We start from the raw sequence: 20,888 nt of genomic DNA on the forward strand, positions 1-20,888 counted from the left end.
CCAACAAAACCTACCTTATTTGGACCCTTACGAATCTGAATATAACCTAAAACCTTACGCTCTAATAAAGTTAAAAAGGCAACACTAATTAAAACACAAATAACCAATAAAAGAAAATTCAAAATAAATATAAATAAATCATAAAGTATCAATACTATTTGTAGAAAAAATCTACATAAATGAATTCTAAATTCAACACATTAATCTGTCAAAATAGATAATAAATTAATATTAATCAATATAACAAAAATATTTTAACCATATGGTCCTTTCGTACTAATATGGATTAACAATCTTAGGATAGAAACCGACCTGGCTCACGCCGGTCTGAACTCAGATCATGTAAGAATTTAAAGGTCGAACAGACCTAATCATTGGGCTCCTGCACCCAAAATTTTTCTTAATCCAACATCGAGGTCGCAATCTGCTTTGTCGATATGAGCTCTCAAAAACAATTACGCTGTTATCCCTAAGGTAACTTAATCTTATGATCATAAATTATGGATCAAAATAACAAACATAAATAAATGATATAATAATGAAGAGTTTATCTATTCTTCATGTCACCCCAACAAAACATCATCATTAAATATAGAAAGACAAACAAAAAACTATATAAAAGTAAAATGTCAAGCTCTATAGGGTCTTCTCGTCCTAAAGAAGAATTTAAGCCTTTTGACTCAAAAGTTAAATTCAAAAATTTATTAAGAGACAGTTGATTTCTCGTCAAGCCATTCATTCCAGCCACTAATTAAGAGACTAATGATTATGCTACCTTTGCACGGTCAAAATACCGCGGCTCTTTAAAAATACGCTCAGTGAGCAGGCCAGACCTCAAAATATAAACAAGAGGACATGTTTTTGATAAACAGGCGGAAATCAATTTTGCCTAGTTCCTTATAATAAGTTCACAAGGTAAAAATTTCATACAAATAAATATACTAATTCTATCATTATTACAAAAATTTTAAAATTAAATTAATAATCTTAATAAAAAACCTAAAATATTTATAAAATCAAAATAAAAAATAATGAACTAAAATGTAATCTTAAAGATAGCTGGTTTAAAGCTTACTATTATATTTCTATAAAATAAATTATAGGTTATTAACTTCAAAGCTTATCCCTTAAAGAATAAATAAGTTAATATTTTTACTTAAAAAATTAAATAAAAACAAATAACTTTAAAAAATAAATTTTTTCTTAAGAAACTAGATATCTTGGGAAACGATTAACATCTCATTTCTATAAATAATTTAATAATAATTATGATAAATTAACTATAAATTATTTATAAATCAACCCAAATCGAGACAAGTAAAATAAATACTAAAATTTTGATAAACCCTGATACAAAAGGTACAATAAATAAAATCTACTTAAAAAAATTTAAAATAATATTTAATAAAACACTTACATTACCAATAAACTATAATTTAAAAAATCAATTCTATAAAATATACTAAGACAAAAATACAATAAAATTATTTATATTAAATAATTAAATAAACAAAAAATAAATATAATAAAATAAATAATCAAGATATCCTGATTTGCACAGAAAAATTTTCAGTGTAAATGAAACACTTTACTAATAAGTTATATCTTGAAACTCTTCCTAGATACACTTTCCGGTACATCTACTATGTTACGACTTATCTCATCTAAATTGAAGCTACTTTAAAATAAAATAGAATAATCAATAATGAGAGCGACGGGCGATGTGTACACATCTCAGAGCCAATATCAGTTAAATTAAATAAATTAAATTACTATCAAATCCACCTTCATTAACAGTATTTCACAATCAAATCCGTTATAAACAAAAATCTATTGTAACTCACCTCCTCTTAACTATAAGCTGCACCTTGACCTGAAATATTTTATAATTATAAATCTTGAGAATTATAACTCTAAAAAGATTCTCTGATAACGGAGATATACAAACAAATAAATTAAGTAGAGTAAATCGTGTATTATCAATCATGGGATAGGTTCCTCTGAATGGAATGAGATACCGCCAAATTCTTTGGGTTTAAAGACCTTAACTAATAGTACCCTGGTAAATATAATTAACGTTTAAAATAATAGGGTATCTAATCCTAGTTTATTATTTAAATTTCACAGATTCATAAAAAGGGCCACAAATAAATTTTAACATTTCACCTTACAAATTTATATTTCAACCCTAATAATATAAACAACTGTTTTAACCAATAATATTCACTTGTATCAATCGTATAACCGTGGCTGCTGGCACGAATTATGCCGATACTAAATCAATTGCTAAATCCAAAATCACTTGATAATTAAATCAAATTACTGCAAAAAGAACATTTAGTCTAACAAAACTTACATATAATACAAAGAAAAAGTGAATAAACAAGCAAGAAGAAAACTTTTAAAAATAAAAAATAAGAAAATTTTAAATCTATTAATTCAGGAAAAATAAAAGATTCAAATATTTAAAGAAAAAAAAGAAAAAAACCACAAACATTAACAAAAAAAAAAAGAAACGCCCCTATGTATGACCACAACAACTTCTCTATTATATATAATTAAAGATTAATATGGAACATGTATAGCAATAAATGTATTATATTCTTTCTTATTTAATCTTTCTTTTCACTAATAAATAAAGAAAGATTAAATAATATAATAAATATATTTTATACAATTATGTAATTTAATATAATATGTTATTAATATGAATTCTTTTTTTATTTTAAGTTAACTTTCATATATATTAGTTAAATAATCTAATTATAGATAATTTACATAATTATATTATTATAATTAATATAATTATTTATATTAATAATAATATTTTATATTTAAATTAATAATTTTATTTATCATATCCAATTATAATAATATTAAATATTAAATTACATATTATTAAATATATTATATTATAATAACTTATTTTAAGCTAAAAACATAAGTAGCTATAATCCTAGGTAAATAATTGCATTAAAATAATCAATTGATAATGGTAAGATGAACTTATAATACTTTAATTTCAAATAAATGTAATATATTAATATAAATTATTTATTATATATATATATATATATATATATATATATATATATATATATATATATATATATATATATATATATATATATATATATATATATATATATATATATATATATATATATATATATATATATAAAATGAGCAGGATAAATTAATCCTAATTAAACAAAATAATACATAAAAGAATTTCAAAAAAAACTTTCGATTTATATATAAAATAAATGAAGTGCCTGATTAAAGGGTTACCTTGATAGGGTAAATAAAGTAAACAAAATTACCTTCATTAAAATTACATAAGATAGAATTAAACTACCTCCTTTAGTATCAAAAACTAACGTGCATCATACACCTTAATGTAAAAAGGTAAGCTAAACAAGCTAATGGGTTCATACCCCATTTATAGAGGTATCAATCCTCTCCTTTTTAATGACCAACAACTCTACAAAACTTCTCTTCCTATCAACATTAATGATAGGAACGATCCTGTCCATTTCATCAAATTCCTGATTTGGGGTTTGAATAGGACTTGAGATCAACTTACTTTCATTTATTCCGCTCCTAACAAGAAATAAAAATATAATAATAAATGTATCATCAATTAAATATTTTATTGTCCAAGCAATAGCATTGACAATATTATTATTTTCAATTTTGCTGATTCAAATAAAATATCCCATGGGATGGGAAACAGAATTTATCCCATCAATAATAATTAGATCTAGACTATTATTAAAGATTGGAGCTGCACCTTTCCATTTCTGATTTCCAGAAGTTATAGGAGCATCAAGATGAAATAATTGTTTAACATTAATAACATGACAAAAAATCGCCCCAATAATGGTCTTATCTTATTGTATTCAATTAAGAACTTTTATTTGAACAATTATTATCTTAAGAATTATTATTGGGGCAATAGGAGGTTTAAATCAAACATCCTTACGACAACTTTTAGCATATTCATCAATCAGACATCTAGGTTGAATAATTAGATCATTAACAGTCAGAGAAAACATCTGAGAACTATACTTCATTATTTACTCACTATTAAGATTAATTATAGTTTTATTATTTAAGCAAATAAATTTATTTTTCATAAATCAAATTTATTCAGCCAGAAATATAAAAACCGAAATTAAATTCATAATATTCTTATCTTTATTATCTTTAGGTGGACTACCACCATTCCTTGGATTCTTACCAAAATGAATTGTAATACAATTATTAATAGAAAACAATATAACAACTATTATAACTATTATAGTTGTATTAACTACAATTACACTCTACTACTATATACGTATTAGATTCTCAGCTCTAATTATATCATACACAGAAAATTCGTGATCTATAAAGATAAAGTCCCAAAAATCAAGAATCATTCTTCCTATAACAGTAATAATTTCAACAATAGGATTGATTTCAACATCAACCTTAATTTCATTATACTAAGGACTTAAGTTAATCAAACTAATAACCTTCAAAGTTATAATTAAAAGAATAATCTTTTAGGCCTTAGTAAAATTTTACACCTCTAGAATTGCAGTCTAGAATCATAATTGAATATAAGACCTAAATATGATAAGAGAGAAAACATCTCATAAGTAGATTTACAGTCTACCACCTAAAATTCAGCCATCTTACCGCAAAAATGATTATTCTCAACAAACCATAAGGACATTGGTACTTTATACTTCATATTTGGAGCATGAGCAGGAATAGTAGGAACATCAATAAGAATACTTATTCGTGCTGAACTTGGCCAACCCGGATCTCTAATTGGGGATGACCAGATTTATAATGTTATTATTACAGCTCACGCATTCATAATAATTTTCTTTATAGTAATACCTATTATAATTGGTGGATTTGGTAATTGACTTGTTCCACTAATAATTGGTGCACCAGATATAGCATTTCCACGAATAAATAATATAAGTTTTTGATTACTACCACCTTCACTAACCCTTCTTCTTACATCTTCTATAGTAGATAATGGTGCTGGTACAGGATGAACAGTTTACCCTCCTCTAGCAGGAGCTATTGCACACGGGGGTGCATCTGTAGATCTAGCTATTTTTTCACTGCACTTAGCAGGTGTATCATCTATTCTTGGTGCAGTGAATTTCATTACAACAGCAATTAATATACGATCAGAAAGTATAACTTTAGATCAAACACCTTTATTTGTATGATCTGTAGCTATTACAGCATTACTTCTCCTTCTTTCACTTCCAGTTTTAGCAGGAGCTATTACTATATTATTAACAGATCGAAATTTAAATACATCATTCTTTGACCCTGCAGGAGGGGGTGACCCAATTCTATATCAACATCTATTTTGATTCTTTGGACACCCAGAAGTTTATATTTTAATTCTACCGGGGTTCGGAATTATTTCACATATTGTATGTCAAGAAAGAGGAAAAATTGAATCATTTGGAACATTAGGTATAATTTATGCTATACTATCAATTGGACTAATAGGATTTATTGTATGAGCACATCATATATTTACAGTAGGAATGGATGTTGACACACGAGCATATTTTACATCAGCAACAATAATTATTGCTGTACCTACAGGAATTAAGGTATTTAGATGATTAGCTACATTATATGGAACTAAATTCAAGTTCAATCCACCATTATTATGAGCTCTAGGATTTATTTTCCTATTTACAATTGGTGGATTAACAGGATTAGTATTAGCAAATTCATCACTTGATATTGTATTACATGATACATATTATGTAGTAGCCCACTTTCATTATGTATTATCTATAGGAGCAGTATTTGCAATTATAGGAGGTGTCATTCAATGATATCCACTATTTACAGGATTAACTATAAATAATACATGATTAAAAATCCAATTTACAATTATATTCATTGGAGTAAATTTAACATTCTTTCCTCAACACTTCCTAGGATTAGCAGGAATACCTCGACGATACTCTGACTACCCAGACGCATATACATCATGAAACGTAGTATCAAGAATTGGGTCTACAATTTCTATTGTAGGAATCATTATATTCATTGTAATTATATGAGAAAGAATGATTACAAACCGAGCAATTATATTTAGAGCTAACATAAGAAGATCAACAGAATGACTACAAAATAACCCTCCTGCAGAACATAGTTACTCAGAATTACCATTAATCTCTAGATTCTAATATGGCAGATTAGTGCAGTAGATTTAAGCTCTACAAATAAAGGTTTGACCTTTTATTAGAAAATATTTATTAATGGCAACATGATCAAATTTATCTCTTCAAGATGGAGCTTCACCATTAATGGAGCAATTATCATTCTTTCATGATCATACTATGGTCGTATTATTATTAATTACAGTAATTGTAGGTTATGCCCTAAGTTATATATTATTTATTGCCTATACTAACCGTAATATACTTCATGGACATTTAATTGAAACAATCTGAACAGCTTTACCAGCAATTACATTAATTTTTATTGCCCTTCCATCATTACGACTATTATATTTACTTGATGATTCAGTAGATGCAATAATTACAATTAAAACCATTGGACGACAATGATATTGAAGATATGAATATTCAGACTTCATAGACGTAGAATTTGACACTTATATAACACCAGAACAAGACCTAGAAAATGATGGATTCCGACTACTAGATGTAGATAACCGAACAATCCTACCAATAAATACAGAAGTACGAGTATTAACAAGAGCATCAGATGTTCTACACTCATGAGCAGTTCCTGCATTAGGGGTTAAAATTGATGCAACGCCAGGTCGGTTAAATCAAGGAACATTCACAATAAATCGACCTGGATTATTCTTTGGACAATGCTCAGAAATCTGTGGAGCAAACCACAGATTTATACCAATTGTAATTGAAAGAACTTCAGTAAATTTATTTATTAAGTGATTATCTAAGATAATTTAAGGAGTTAGTTAAAATAAATAACATTAGAGTGTCAATCTAAAGTAACTAAAAAAAAATTAGTACACCTTGAAATTCATCAGATGACTGAAAGTAAGTAATGGTCTCTTAAACCAAATAATAGTAAATTAACGACTACTTCTGATGGGGAAATTATATCCAAATCCCTCAAATATCCCCTCTTATATGATTCTCACTATTCATTATATTTTCAGCTACATTAATCTTGTTTAATCAAATAAACTTCTTCTCATTTAAACCTAACCTTATTAAAAGAGCAGAAAAAGGAACAATTGAAATAAAAATCTTAAATTGAAAATGACTACAAATCTATTCTCAACATTTGACCCATCAACTAACATGTTTAATTTATCATTAAATTGAACTAGAACATTTCTAGGACTATTATTAATCCCCTCACTATTTTGACTTACACCATCACGAATTAACATTATCTGAAATAAACTAAATTTAACCTTACATAATGAATTTAAAACACTTCTTGGACCAAAATCATTTAATGGAACAACATTCATTTTCATCTCAATTTTTATTATAATATTATTTAACAATTTCATAGGATTATTCCCTTATATTTTTACTAGAACAAGACATTTAGCATTAACATTTGCAATTGCCCTACCTATATGGCTAAGATTTATATTATTTGGATGAATTAACCATACTAATCATATATTTACACACCTTGTACCACAAGGTACACCGCCTGCATTAATATCATTTATAGTACTAATTGAAACAATTAGTAATGTTATTCGACCAGGTACATTAGCAGTACGGTTGGCAGCAAATATAATTGCAGGACACTTATTATTAACCTTATTAGGAAACACAGGACCATCTATAGCAATAAACTTAATCTAATTACTAATTATTGGACAAATACTTCTATTAATTCTAGAATCAGCAGTAGCAATAATTCAAGCCTATGTTTTCTCAATTCTAAGAACTCTATATTCTAGAGAAGTATATTAAACCTATGTTAACAACTCACTCAAACCACCCATTCCACTTAGTAGACTATAGACCTTGACCATTAACAGGAGCAATTGGAGCAATAGTCCTAGTATCAGGACTAGCAAAATGATTCCACATATTTAATATTAACTTATTCATAATTGGATTTGGAATTACCCTACTAACTATAATTCAATGATGACGAGATGTAGTATGAGAAGGAACATATCAAGGATTACATACAGGATTTGTATCAATCGTATTACGATGAGGAATAATTTTATTTATTGCATCAGAGGTATTATTTTTCGTTTCTTTTTTTTGAGCATTCTTTAGAAGAAGATTAGCACCAACAATTGAACTAGGAATACTATGACCTCCAATAGGAATTCAACCCTTTAACCCTATACAAATTCCATTACTTAATACAGCTATTCTTTTAGCATCAGGAGTAACAGTAACATGAGCACATCATAGTTTAATGGAATCTAATCATACTCAAGCACTACAAGGATTATTCTTCACAGTGTTATTAGGACTATACTTTACAATACTTCAAGCATATGAATATTGAGAAGCACCTTTTACCATTGCAGATGCAGTTTATGGATCAACATTCTTTGTTGCAACAGGATTCCATGGTTTACACGTAATTATTGGAACAATCTTTTTATCAACATGTCTACTTCGACACTCAATAAATCAATTTTCACCAAGACATCACTTTGGATTTGAAGCAGCAGCATGATACTGACACTTCGTAGACGTAGTATGATTATTCTTATATATCTCTATTTTTTGATGAGGTAGATAATTGTTTTTCTAGTATAAATAGTACATTTGACTTCCAATCAGAAAACTTGATATAAATCAAGAAAAACAATTCTAATTCTATCAACAAGAGTTTTCATTAGATTTATTATTCCAATAATTGTTATAATCCTGGCAACAACACTATCAAAAAATTAATTAATGATCGAGAAAAAAGATCACCAGTTGAATGTGGGTTTGATCCAAAAAGATCAGCACGAATACCATTCTCAATACGATTCTTCCTAATCGCAGTAATCTTTTTAATTTTTGATGTAGAAATTGCACTAATTCTACCAATTGTAATTATTTTTAAAACTTCAGACATTATAATCTGAACAGTATCAACAATATTTTTTATTCTAGTTCTATTAGGAGGACTATACCATGAATGAAACCAAGGAGCATTACAATGAGCAGAATAAGAGGTTGTAGTTAAATATAACATTTGGGTTGCATTCAAAAAGTATTGATATTATCAATCAACCTTAAATAGAATAAGAAGCGAAATATTGCAGTCAGTTTCGACCTGGAAGATTGGTATGTACTACCCTTATTCTTATTAATTGAAGCCAAAAAGAGGCGTATTACTGTTAATAATATAATTGAACTATAATAGTTCCAATTAAGGAAATGTAAAGCCAATATGAAAGCTGCTAACTTTTTATATTAGCGGTTAAACTCCGTTAACATTTCTAGAATTTATATAGTTTAAATAAAACATTACATTTTCACTGTAAAAATAATATATCTATATTTATAAATACTTAAAAGTAAAAATACTTCCTTAACATCTTCAGTGTCACGCTCTAATTATAAGCTATTTAAGTAAACGAAAAACAATATTACCAAAATAAATATTCAAAAAATAAAAGTTAAAAGATAAATCTTGAAATTAGAATCATATCAACCTTGAATATAACCAATTAAATAAATAAATAATCTATATAAACCTTGACCACCAAGTAATTCACCTCAACCATAATCAAATGACTTAGATGAATAATAACCTATTTTTAAAGGAATATATCTAATAAACTTAGTTGAAAGAAAAGGTATAAATCATATAGAACCAGCAAATCTAACAAAAGAAAGTATACTTAAAGAAAATAAATTATGAGAAAAATCAAAATTAGAAATAAGATAACCTAAATAAGCACCTAAAATAACAACTGTAATAGTTAAAAACTTTAAATAATAAGGTAAAGCAATCACATGAGGAATAGGAAAAATTAATCAAGATAAAAGACTACCACCAAAAACAGCAACAAACAATAGACCAATTATTCCAAATGAAATATAATAACCCTTATCATCAAAAGAAAATCTAGAATAAAAATTATTATCACCAGATATTGAATAATAAAACAAACGAAAAGAATAAGAAGCAGTTAAACCAGTAGAAAAAAAATAAAGAAAAAAATTAAACAATTAATTCATCTTAAACAAACCATCTCAAGAATTAAATCCTTTGAATAAAATCCCGCTAAAAAAGGTATTCCACACAAAGATAAACTAGAAACATTAAAACAAACTGAAGTTAAAGGTATGAAATTAACAATTGATCCTATAAAACGAATATCCTGAGAATCCTTCAAATTATGAATTATTGAACCTGCACATATAAATAATAATGCCTTAAATAAAGCATGAGCCAATAAATGAAAAAATGCAAGCTTTGGATAACCTATAGCCAAAATTCTTATTATTAAACCAAGTTGTCTTAAGTAGAAAGAGCAATAATCTTCTTTAAATCAAACTCAAAATTAGCGCCAATCCAGCCATAAATATAGTTATACAACCAATTAAAAGTAAAAATCAACCACAATTATAAGTATCCAATATTGGTCTAAAACGAATTAATAAATGAACACCAGCAGTAACAAGAGTAGAAGAATGAACTAAAGCAGTAACAGGAGTAGGAGCTGCTATAGCAGCAGGAAGTCATGAAGAGAAAGGAATCTGAGCTCTCTTAGTTATAGCTGCTAAAACAATTAATATAGTAATGAGCTTTATTTCAAAAGAATTAGAAATAAAATCATAATAATAAATATAATTTCAACCACCAAAATTTAACATTCATGCAATAGAAATTAAAATAGCAACATCACCAATACGATTAGAAAGTGCAGTTAATATACCAGCACTATAAGATTTTACATTTTGATAATAAATAACTAAACAATAAGAAACTAAACCTAAACCATCTCAACCTAATAAAATTCTAATTAAATTAGGACTAATAATTAAAAAACCTATAGAAAGAATAAATATTAAAACAATAATAATAAAACGATTTATATTCTTTTCACCAGATATATAATCCTCTCTATAATAAATAACCAAAGAAGAAATATATATAACAAAAGATATAAAATTAAGAGATATTCAATCCAAAATTAAAGTTATAACAACTATAGAACCATTTAAATTGAAAAGCTCTCACTCAACAAAAACTCTATAATCAATTATTAAATAATAAATACCTAAAATAAAAATTATAGTTCTCGAAATAAACAAAGAAAAAAAACTCAAAGAACAAATAGAAAATAAATTCACGTCCTAAGATGAAAAACTTCATATCATTGATTCCACAAAACAATATTTTTAATTAAAATACTTAAGCAAACTAAACAAAGAAATATTCACCCTTTAAACAGAGAATATTTAAAGGCAATCAATGTAAAAGTAAAAGATGATATTCACGAAAATAACCAAGAGAACAAGTATAAACACCAGAATAATAATTCCCATGCTGAGAATAAGAATATATATACAAAGTATAAACAGCTCTAAAAAAAGATAAAAAAATCAAAGCAAAGAATCTAAAAGAAGATCAAGATATAATTCTATTTAATAATCTAATTTCACCTACCAAATTTAAAGAAGGAGGAGCAGCCATATTTGATGATCTTAAAAGAAATTATCATAAAGCCATTCTTGGCATCAAATTAATTATACCCTTGTTAATTAATAATCTTCGTCTACCTAAACGTTAATAAATAATATTAGATAAACAAAATAAACCAGAAGAACATAAACCATGACCAACCATTAGAGAAAGAGAACCTACACAACCTCATCAATTCATAGTCATCAATCCACCAATAACCATTCTTATATGAGCAACAGAAGAATATGCAATTAAAGACTTTAAATCAACCTGACGAAAACAAATAAATCTTACAATAACACCCCCAGATAAACCTAAAGACAATCAAAAATAATTAAACTTTAAACCCAAATAAGAAATAACCTTTATAACACGAAAAATTCCATAACCACCTAACTTTAATAAAACACCAGCAAGAATTATTCTACCTGAAATAGGGGCCTCTACATGAGCCTTAGGAAGTCATAAATGAACCAAAAACATAGGTATCTTAACTAAAAAAGCCAAAATTATAAATACATAAAACATAAAATAATAAGAACCAAAATCAACCAATAAAGGAAAATATAAAGTATTAGAAAAATCATAAACCTTAAATAAAACTAATAATAAAGGTAATCTAGCAACCAAAGTATAAAAAATTAAATAAACACCAGCCTGCAAACGCTCAGGTTGATAACCCTAACCCAAAATTAAAAGTAAAGTAGGAACTAATCTAGCCTCAAAAAAAATATAAAAAGAAAGAAGACTTAATCTAGCAAATGAACAATAAAGCATAATTATTAAAATCAAAACCATAAAAACAAAAAAATTAGAATGATATGAACTTAAATAAACTGAACCTCTAGCAGTGATTATTAAAGAACAAATCCAAAAACTAAGTAAAATTAAACTAAAAGAAAAATAATCAATACCAAAATAATATCTAATTATATTCAAATCAGCATATGAATAAACACAAATTATAAAAACAAAACCCGACAGAAACATTAAAGAATGAACCAACCATCAACAATTATTTAATAAACAAAGAGGGATCAAAAAAATAGTTATAAATAAATACTTTAACATAAAGATAAACCAAAAGAATTAAAAAAATCATTACCATGAGAACGAATTATTGAAACTAAAATAGAAAGACCTAAAGCACCCTCACAAACAGAAAAAACTAAAAAAATAACAGGAAAAAAATAATCATAATCAAACTCATAAGAAAAACAATAACTAACATAAATAAAGAAAGAACAATATATTCTAATCTCAAAAGAACCATTAATAAATGTTTACGTTTAGAAGAAAAAACATAAACACCAGCAAAATAAATCAATAAAGAAGTAAAAATAGAGAATATAAACATTAGTTTTAATAGTTTAAAAAAAACGCCGGTCTTGTAAACCGGAAATAAGTCCAGCCCCCACTTTTAAAACTTCAGAGGTGGAAAAGCTTCCATCATCGGTCCCCAAAACCGGTATTTTAAATAAACTAACCCCTGAAATGATCAAAATAATAATTATATCATTATCAAATGTAATAAATATTAATTTTATTAAATTAAGACACCCAATATCAATAATGCTTTTTATTATCCTTCAAACCTTCCTAGTTGGATTAATAACAGGAACAATAATAGAAAGATATTGAGTATCATATATTTTATTTTTAACATTTCTTGGTGGTATACTAGTATTATTTATTTACATTACAAGAATTGCATCAAACGAAATATTTCAACCTAAATCAATCACTATAATTATTACATTAATAATGTGAGTATTTATCATATTAATATTAATTATTCTAGATATATCTATATTTATAGACTTTTTCAAAAACACCGAAACTATAAATATTGATAATTCAATCAATTATCAAGAAATAACAATATCTTTAGAAAAATTATATAATAGACCAACATTCATTATTACAATAATAATAATAATTTATTTATTTTTAGCACTACTAGCAGTTGTTAAAATCACCAATATTAATCAGGGACCTATTCGTAAAATAAGATTATTACTAATGAATAAACCCTTACGATTAAGACATCCTTTAATTAAAATTATTAATAACTCTTTAATTGACTTACCTGCCCCAACAAATATTTCATTTTGATGAAATTTTGGATCCCTATTAGGGTTATGTTTGGTAATTCAAATCGTAACTGGACTATTTTTAGCTATACATTATACATCAAATATTGAAATAGCATTCAGTAGTGTAGTACACATCTGCCGAGACGTAAATAATGGTTGAATTATCCGAACCTTACACGCAAATGGAGCATCTATATTTTTTATTTGTATTTACTTACATGTAGGACGGGGAATTTACTATGGATCTTATATATATATACATACCTGAATAATTGGTACAGTGATTTTATTTTTAGTTATAGCAACTGCATTTATAGGATATGTCTTACCCTGAGGCCAAATATCTTTTTGAGGTGCAACAGTAATTACTAATTTATTATCAGCAATCCCATACTTAGGAACAGATTTAGTCCAATGAGTATGAGGAGGATTCGCTGTTGATAATGCAACATTAAATCGATTCTTCACATTCCATTTTGTATTACCATTTATTATTGCTGCTATAGCAGCAATTCATTTATTTTTTCTTCACCAAACAGGATCTAATAATCCTCTTGGACTAAATGGAGATATTGAAAAAATTCCATTCCATCCATACTTTACCTTTAAGGATTCTATTACATTTGTAATAATAACATCATTATTAATTATACTATGTTTAATTAATCCTTACCTATTAGGAGATCCAGATAACTTTGTACCTGCCAACCCATTAGTAACACCAGTTCACATTCAACCAGAATGATATTTCCTATTTGCATATGCAATTCTACGATCTATCCCTAATAAGTTAGGAGGTGTTATTGCATTATTTTTATCAATTAGAATCTTAATAATTTTACCATTTTATAATAAAACACCATTCCGAGGCATTCAATTTTACCCTATTAATCAAATTTTATTCTGAATTATAGTAGTTGTTGTATGCTTACTAACGTGAATTGGTAAACGACCTGTTGAAGAACCTTATATTATAACAGGTCAAATCTTAACAATTATTTACTTCACATATTTCTTAATTAATGTCCATGTCGCAAACGCATGAGATAAATTAATTAAGGAATAATGTTAATTAGCTTAGGAAAAGCATATGTTTTGAAAACATAAAATTAGAAGTTTAACTCTTCTATTAACTTTTCTCAAAAAATTTCACTAAACAAATGAGATAAATAAAATCTTTAAACCAACAAAGAAAATAAAAAAATCCAAAGATAAAGGTAAAAAACTTTTTCAAGCTAAGTACATTAATTTATCATAATGGAACCGTGGTAATGTTCCACGAACCCAAATAAAACCAAAAGATATAATAGCAAGCTTAATAAAAAATATAAAAGAATAAAAATCACCGCCCAAAAAAATTAAAGCCAATAACATTCTTATGAAGACAATTCTAGTATATTCAGCTAAAAAAAATTAAAGTAAAACCACCCGCACCATACTCAATATTAAATCCTGAAACAAACTCAGATTCCCCTTCAGCAAAATCAAAAGGAGTACGATTAGTTTCAGCTAAGCAAGAAGCAAAACAAGCTAAAGCTAAAGGAAAAGAAATAATAATAAATCAACAATAAAGCTGATAGTTTATAAAATCAAACATATTAAAACTACCAATTAAAATAATTAAAGACAATAAAATTAAAGCTAAACTAACTTCATAAGAAATTGTTTGAGCAACAAACGAAGAGAACCTAATAATGAATAATTTGAATTAGGAGATCAACCAGCAATTATAACAGTATAAACACCTAATCTAGTACAACCTTAAAAACATAAAAATCCATAAGAAAAAGAACACATATAAGTTAAATAAGGAAAAATTACTCAAACGGCTAAAGAAATCATTAAATTAAAAACAGGGGAAAAATAATAAAGTAGGTAATTAGATATAATAGGAATTGGCTGCTCCTTACAAATTAACTTAATAGCATCTCTAAATGGCTGAGGAATTCCAACAAAACCTACCTTATCTGGACCCTTTCGAATCTGAATATAACCTAAAACCTTACGCTCTAATAAAGTTAAAAAGGCAACACTAATTAAAACACAAATAACCAATAAAAGAAAATTCAAAATAAATATAAATAAATCATAAAGTATCAATACTATTTGTAGAAAAAATCTACATCAATGAATTCTAAATTCAACACATTAATCTGTCAAAATAGTAAATAAATTAATATTAATCAATATAACAAAAAATATTTTAACCATATGGTCCTTTCGTACTAATATGGATTAACAATCTTAGGATAGAAACCGACCTGGCTCACGCCGGTCTGAACTCAGATCATGTAAGAATTTAAAGGTCAAACAGACCTAATCATTGGGCTCCTGCACCCAAAATTTCTCTTAATCCAACATCGAGGTCGCAATCTGCTTTGTCGATATGAGCTCTCAAAAACAATTACGCTGTTATCCCTAAGGTAACTTAATCTTATGATCATAAATTATGGATCAAAATAACAAACATAAATAAATGATATAATAATGAAGAGTTTATCTATTCTTTATGTCACCCCAACAAAACATCATCATTAAATATAGAAAGACAAACAAAAAACTATATAAAAGTAAAATGTCAAGCTCTATAGGGTCTTCTCGTCCTAAAGAAGAATTTAAGCCTTTTGACTCAAAGGTTAAATTCAAAAATTTTTTAAGAGACAGTTGATTTCTCGTCAAGCCATTCATTCCAGCCACTAATTAAGAGACTAATGATTATGCTACCTTTGCACGGTCAAAATACCGCGGCTCTTTAAAAATACTTTCAGTGAGCAGGCCAGACCTCAAAATATAAACAAGAGGACATGTTTTTGATAAACAGGTGGAAATCAATTTTGCCTAGTTCCTTATAATAAGTTCACAAGGTAAAAATTTCATACAAATAAATATACTAATTAAATCATTATTACAAAAATTTTAAAATTAAATTAATAATCTTAATAAAATACCTAAATTATTTATAAAATCAAAATAAAAAATAATGAACTAAAACGTAATCTTAAAGATAGCTGGTTTAAAGCTTACTATTATATTTCTATAAAATAAATTATAGGTTATTAACTTCAAAGCTTATCCCTTAAAGAATAAATAAGTTAATATTTTTACTTAAAAAATTAAATAAAAACAAATAACTTTAAAAAATTAAATTTTTTCTTAAGAAACTAGATATCTTGGGAAACGATTAACATCTCATTTCTATAAATAATTTAATAATAATTATGATACATTAACTATAAATTATTTATAAATCAACCCAAATCGAGACAAGTAAAATAAATACTAAAATTTTGATAAACCCTGATACAAAAGGTACAATAAATAAAATCTACTTAAAAAAATTTAAAATATTATTTCATAAAACACTTACATTACACCAATAAACTATAATTTAAAAAATCAATTCTATAAAATATACTAAGACAAAAATACAATAAAATTATTTATATTAAATAATTAAATAAACAAAAAATAAATATAATAAAATAAATAATCAAGATATCCTGATTTGCACAGAAAAATTTTCAGTGTAAATGAAACACTTTACTAATAAGTTATATCTTGAAACTCTTCCTAGATACACTTTCAAGTACATCTACTATGTTACGACTTATCTCATCTAAATTGAAGCTACTTTAAAATAAAATAGAATAATCAATAATGAGAGCGACGGGCGATGTGTACACATCTCAGAGCCAATATCAGTTAAATTAAATAAATTAAATAACTATCAAATCCACCTTCATTAACAGTATTTCACTATCAAATTCGTTATAAACAAAAATCTATTGTAACCCACCTCCTCTTAACTATAAGCTGCACCTTGACCTGAAATATTTTATAATTATAAATCTTGAGAATTATAACTCTAAAAAGATTCTCTGATAACGGAGATATAAAAACAAATAAATTAAGTAGAGTAAATCGTGTATTATCAATCATGGGGTAGGTTCCTCTGAATGGAATGAGATACCGCCAAATTCTTTGGGTTTAAAGACCTTAACTAATAGTACCCTGGTAAATATAATTAACATTTAAAATAATAGGGTATCTAATCCTAGTTTATTATTTAAATTTCACAGATTCACTTGTATCAATCGTATAACCGCGGCTGCTGGCACGAATTATGCCGATACTAAATCAATTGCTAAATCCAAAATCACTTGATAATTAAATCAAATTACTGCAAAAAGAACATTTAGTCTAACAAAACTTACATATAATACAAAGAAAAAGTGAATAAACAAGCAAGAATAAAACTTTTAAAAATAAAAAATAAGAAAAATTTAAATCTATTAATTCAGGAAAAAATAAAAGATTCAAATATTTAAAGAAAAAAAAGAAAAAAACCACAAACATTAACAAAAAAAAAAGAAACGCCCCTATGTATGACCACAACAACTTCTCTATTATATATAATTAAAGATTAATATGGAACATGTATAGCTATAAATGTATTATATTCTTTCTTATTTAATCTTTCTTTTCACTAAAAAATAAAGAAAGATTAAATAATATAATAAATATATTTTATACAATTATGTAATTTAATATAATATGTTATTAATATGAATTCTTTTTTTTATATTAAGTTAATTTTCATATATATTAGTTAAATAATCTAATTATAGATAATTTACATAATTATATTATTATAATTAATATAATTATTTATATTCATTATAATATTTTATATTTAAATTAATAATTTTATTTATTATATCCAATTATAATAATATTAAATATTAAATTACATATTATTATATATATTATATTATAATAACCTATTTTAAGCTAAAAACATAAGTAGCTATAATCCTAGGTAAATAATTGCATTAAAATAATCAATTGATAATGGTAAGATGAACTTATAATACTTTAATTTCAATTAAATGTAATATATTAATATAAATTATTTATTATATATATATATAAAAATAAAATGAGCATGATAAATTAATCCTAATTAAACAAAAAATACATAAAAGAATTTCAAAAAAAACTTTCGATTTATATATTAAATAAATGAAGTGCCTGATTAAAGGGTTACCTTGATAGGGTAAATAAAGTAAATAAAATTACCTTCATTAAAATTACATAAGATAGAATTAAACTACCTCCTTTAGTATCAAAAACTAACGTGCATCATACACCTTAATGTAAAAAGTAAGCTAAACAAGCTAATGGGTTCATACCCCATTTATAGAGGTATCAATCCTCTCCTTTTTAATGACCAACAACTCTACAAAACTTCTCTTCCTATCAACATTAATGATAGGAACGATCCTGTCCATTTCATCAAATTCCTGATTTGGGGTTTGAATAGGACTTGAGATCAACTTACTTTCATTTATTCCGCTCCTAACAAGAAATAAAAATATAATAATAAATGAATCATCAATTAAATATTTTATTGTCCAAGCAATAGCATCGACAATATTATTATTTTCAATTTTGCTGATTCAAATAAAATATCCCATGGGATGGGAAACAGAATTTATCCCATCAATAATAATTAGATCTAGACTATTATTAAAGATTGGAGCTGCACCTTTCCATTTCTGATTTCCAGAAGTTATAGGAGCATCAAGATGAAATAATTGTTTAACATTAATAACATGACAAAAAATCGCCCCAATAATGGTCTTATCTTATTGTATTCAATTAAGAACTTTTATTTGAACAATTATTATCTTAAGAATTATTATTGGGGCAATAGGAGGTTTAAATCAAACATCCTTACGACAACTTTTAGCATATTCATCAATCAGACATCTAGGTTGAATAATTAGATCATTAACAGTCAGAGAAAACATCTGAGAACTATACTTCATTATTTACTCACTATTAAGATTAATTATAGTTTTATTATTTAAGCAAATAAATTTATTTTTCATAAATCAAATTTATTCAGCCAGAAATATAAAAACCGAAATTAAATTCATAATATTCTTATCTTTATTATCTTTAGGTGGACTACCACCATTCCTTGGATTCTTACCAAAATGAATTGTAATACAATCATTAATAGAAAACAATATAACAACTATTATAACTATTATAGTTGTATTAACTACAATTACACTCTACTACTATATACGTATTAGATTCTCAGCTCTAATTATATCATACACAGAAAATTCGTGATCTATAAAGATAAAGTCCCAAAAATCAAGAATCATTCTTCCTATAACAGTAATAATTTCAACAATAGGATTGATTTCAACATCAACCTTAATTTCATTATACTAAGGACTTAAGTTTATCAAACTAATAACCTTCAAAGTTATAATTAAAAGAATAATCTTTTAGGCCTTAGTAAAATTTTACACCTCTAGAATTGCAGTCTAGAATCATAATTGAATATAAGACCTAAATATGATAAGAGAGAAAACATCTCATAAGTAGATTTACAGTCTACCACCTAAAATTCAGCCATCTTACCGCAAAAATGATTATTCTCAACAAACCATAAGGACATTGGTACTTTATACTTCATATTTGGAGCATGAGCAGGAATAGTAGGAACATCAATAAGAATACTTATTCGTGCTGAACTTGGCCAACCTGGATCTCTAATTGGGGATGACCAGATTTATAATGTTATTATTACAGCTCACGCATTCGTAATAATTTTCTTTATAGTAATACCTATTATAATTGGTGGATTTGGTAATTGACTTGTTCCACTAATAATTGGTGCACCAGATATAGCATTTCCACGAATAAATAATATAAGTTTTTGATTACTACCACCTTCACTAACCCTTCTTCTTACATCTTCTATAGTAGATAATGGTGCTGGTACAGGATGAACAGTTTACCCTCCTCTAGCAGGAGCTATTGCACACGGGGGTGCATCTGTAGATCTAGCTATTTTTTCACTGCACTTAGCAGGTGTATCATCTATTCTTGGTGCAGTGAATTTCATTACAACAGCAATTAATATACGATCAGAAAGTATAACTTTAGATCAAACACCTTTATTTGTATGATCTGTAGCTATTACAGCATTACTTCTCCTTCTTTCACTTCCAGTTTTAGCAGGAGCTATTACTATATTATTAACAGATCGAAATTTAAATACATCATTCTTTGACCCTACAGGAGGGGGTGACCCAATTCTATATCAACATC

General features: G+C 26.3%; 1 long non-coding RNA gene across 1 annotated transcript; it reads right to left on the bottom strand.

The window, feature by feature from the left end:
- Window positions 1-218: 218 nt before the first annotated feature.
- On the bottom strand, window positions 219-17,119 carry LOC126301290 (uncharacterized). Its single transcript, XR_007553015.1, has 2 exons — window positions 16,071-17,119; window positions 219-367 (listed from the first exon to the last, which is right to left on the bottom strand). It is a non-coding gene; the product is annotated as an uncharacterized LOC126301290 (long non-coding RNA).
- Between the last annotated feature and the right edge of the window lie 3,769 nt (window positions 17,120-20,888).

Source organism: Schistocerca gregaria, unplaced genomic scaffold (genome assembly GCF_023897955.1).
Source record: "Schistocerca gregaria isolate iqSchGreg1 unplaced genomic scaffold, iqSchGreg1.2 ptg000066l, whole genome shotgun sequence".
NCBI lineage: Eukaryota > Metazoa > Arthropoda > Insecta > Orthoptera > Acrididae > Schistocerca > Schistocerca gregaria.